The sequence below is a fragment of the Rhincodon typus genome, chromosome 4, assembly GCF_021869965.1.
Source record: "Rhincodon typus isolate 14 chromosome 4, sRhiTyp1.1, whole genome shotgun sequence".
Lineage (NCBI taxonomy): Eukaryota > Metazoa > Chordata > Chondrichthyes > Orectolobiformes > Rhincodontidae > Rhincodon > Rhincodon typus.
The window spans coordinates 86,383,628-86,387,494 of NC_063335.1; positions in this window are offsets into that span (position 1 = coordinate 86,383,628).

The window sequence follows — 3,867 nt, forward strand, 5'->3', positions numbered from 1 at the left end:
TCTTTGGTGTAGTCTCCTTTTAATCCACAAATTTTGTTTTTTTTCCTGGAGATTGTTCATCAGATAGTGTGCTCTAAGCTGTATTGGATCTCTTACATATCTCTAATTTTATTCTCTTCTAGTAAATTTTTTTTCTAGTTTCCCTGAAACATGGAGTGCTACTGATGCTAATGTTAGGCTCTCCCGATGACTATCTCATGGCCTGGAGGTTTGCATTTTTTTAAATGAGTGTAATTTGCCTGAAAATGGCTAAACCAGTGCAAAAATCCAAATTTCAAGCACAATTTATATTTCTACGATTTGCACTAGTTCAAACAATATCACTTGATGCAGGTCTCACTGATAAAACTGGCCAAGCCGCCAGTTCAAACTAATCCATATTGTGAGTTTCCATGACCTGTGTCTATCTGGAAGTCTTCAGGACGGGTATTAAAATTATGCTGTTTTTATTTTGGGTGTAAGACCACTAATAGGAACATTTTAAAAGCTTTTGAATGTAACTTTTTGAATTTTCTAAAAAACTGACCATTGTACACCAGTGTAACTAGCAGATGATTCTGTATAGTTTTCTGAAGTTATTAATTGTTATTTAAAACAACAATGCTCAAGTGATAGAGTGCACTGATGTAAAATCTTATTTTTGTGGTACGTTTTCAGTTGTTTAATCAAATTGTGACAGTTACTATGTAAATGAATACTTTTTAAAATAAAACACTTTTTAGAATCATGATGGTTATGGTACAGGTGGTGGCCATTCAGCCCGTCGTGTGCACTGGCCAAAAGTTCTAAAATACCGTTCAGCTGTCCTGCTAATGGAAGATTTTACAGCCTGTGATAAACAAATACGTTCAGGCAGACATTTGAGGAGAAACACATCACAAACTCACAGAAGTGTTACAATTGAATGCCTCCCAATCTATCATTTTTGCACTGGCTGTCCAAAGGGCATTATGACCGAGTGCTATTCCCTTTGTCTACACCCTTGTCATTAGTTTGTATTCAAACAAGCATCTGGTGCCCTCTCAAGTTCCTAAATTGAGCCTTCCTAGACCACATTTCCAAGCAGTGCATTCCAAGTACAAATCATTGTGTTATGTCACTCTCTCTCATCACCCTTTCTGTGTGTAAGTTAGTTTAAATCTATACCCTCATGTTCTCAGTCCTTTTACATAGGAACTGTTTCTCTCTCTATGTTCTGTATCTGGTCTGTCATGATTTTGATAGTTCTAACAGATCTCCTCTTAGCATCCTTCTCTTCAAGGAGAACAGTCCCAACCTCTCCAACCTATCCTTATAACTTATTCTCATCCCTGGAACCATTGGTGTAAGTCTCTTCTGCACTGTCTCCAATGTGTTTACACCTTCCTATCGTATGACACCCCGAGCTGCATGCAATACTCCAGCTGAGATCTAATATGTATCTTGCATAAGTCTAGTGTAACCTCCTTCCTCTTCTACCCTATATCCCAATGAGTAAAGACCAGGATACAGTAAGCATTATTAAATGTTCTCTGCTTCTGTCCTGCCATTGTTAGTCACCTGTGCACATGTACGCCCAGGTCTCTCTGCTCCTGCACCTCCCTTACCCTTGAGTATTGTCCCCCACCATTTTCTATTGTCTGCCCTTGTTCTTCCTACCAAAATGCATTACCTCTTCTCCATATTGAATTTGATCTGCTACAGTCAATCAAATGCTGCCTTGATGTCAGGGGCAGTCACTCTTATTTTACCTCTTGGGTTTAGCTTATTGTCCATTTTTGGACTAATGTTGTAATAAGGCATGATCTGAATGGGCCTGGCAGAGCCCAAACTGAGTGTCAGTGAGCAGGTTATTTGTTGAATAACTGAAAGCAGAGTTGTAACTGTACTGGAGCAGTTTGGCTCAGAGTGTGGCTAGTTCTAGGGCCAAAGTCTTCATTACTACTGCCAGAATATTGTCAAGGCCCATAGACTTTGAAGTATACAGTGCATTCAGCCATTCCTTGGTATCATATAGAATGAATGGAATATGTGATGCTGGTGGCCTCCAGATGAGGTTGAGATGGATCATTCACTTGCCAGTTCTGGGTAAAAGATGTTTGCAAATACTCTTGATTTGTCTCTCATTGATCTCCTGGGCTCCCCCAGCATTGAGGATTGGGATATTTGTGGAAACTCAATTCGAGTGAATTGTTCAATTTGTCTGTCATCATTCACATCTGAATATGGCAGGACTTCAGAGCTTAGATCTGTTGGTTGTCTGATCACTCAGTTTTGTTTATTGTTTGCTGCTTACACTGTTTTGCACACAAGTAGTCCTGTGTTGTAGCTTCATTAAGTTGACATCTTTTTAGTTATGCCTTTGCTGCTCCTGAAATGCCATCCTGTAATTTTCTTTGAATCAAGGTTAATCCCTGGCTTGATGGTAATGGTAGAGTGTGGGGTTGTATGCCGGGCCATGAGGTTACATATTGTGACTGAATACAGTTCTCCTGCTGATGGCCCATTGTGCTGATGGTTCATGGACGCACAGTCTTCAGTTATAGAGTCATAGAGTCATTATCACGAAACAGAGCCTTTGGTCCAACTCATCCATGCCAATCAGATTTGCCAAATTAAGAGTCTCATTTGCCAGCATTTGGCCCATACCCCTCTCAACCTTTCCTATTCATGAGCCCATCTTTTATATATCCTATAATGTCTTTTAAAGTTGTAACTGCGTCTACTGCTTCATTCCACATACGAACCACCCTCTGTGTGAAAAAGTTGCCCCTCAGGTCCCTTTTTAAGTCTTTCCCCTCTCATCTTAAGCATATGCCGTTTAGTTTGGACTCCCCTACCCTGGGAAAAAGACTTTGGCTATTCACCTTATCCATGCCCATCATGATTTTATAAACCTCTATAAGGTCACCTCTCAGCCTCTGATACCCTTGGGAAAATAGCCCCTGCAAACAGGGTTAAGGAAAATCCCAAAGCCTTTTATTCGTATATGAGGAGCAAGAGGGTAACTAGAGGAAGGATTGGCCCACTTAAGGACAAGGGAGGGAAGTTATGCGAGGAGTCAAAGAAAATGAGTGAGATTCTGAATGAGTACTTTGCGTTGGTATTCACCGAGGAGAGGGACATGACAGATATTGAGGTTAGGGATAGATGTTTGATTACTCTAGGTCAAATCAGCATAAGGAGGGGGGGGAAGTGTTGGGTACTCAAAGGCATTAGGGTGGACAAGTCCCCAGGTCTGGATGGGATCTATCTCAGGAGGATAGAGACGAGAGAGGAAATAGCTGGGGCCTTAACAGATATCTTTGCAGCATCCTTGAGCATGGGTGAGGTCCCGGAGGACTGGAGAATTGCTAATGTTGTTCCCTTGTTTAAGAAGGGTAGCAAGGATAATCCAGGTAATTGCAGACCGGTGAGCCTGACGTCAGTGGTGGGGAAGCTGCTGGAGAAGATATTGATGGATAGGATCTATTTACATTTGGAAGAAAATGGGGTTATTAGTGATAGGCAGCATGGTTTTGTGCAGGGAAGGTCATGTCTTACCAACTTGATAGAATTCTTTTGAGGAAGTGACAAAGTTGATAGATGAGGGAAGGGCGGTAGGTGTCATATACGTGGACTTCAGTAAGGCATTTGATAAGGTTCCCCATGGTAGGCTGATGGAGAAAATGAAGTCGCATGGGGTCCAGGGTGTACTAGCTAGATGGATAGAGAACTGGCTGGGCAACAGGAAACAGACTTGTAGTGGAAGGGAGTTTCTCAAAATGGAGAACTGTGACCAGTGGTGTTCCACAGGGATCCGTGTTGGGACCACTGTTGTTTGTGATATTGAAAAATGATCTGGAGGAAGGTATAGATGGTCTGATTAGCAAGTTTGCAGATGACACT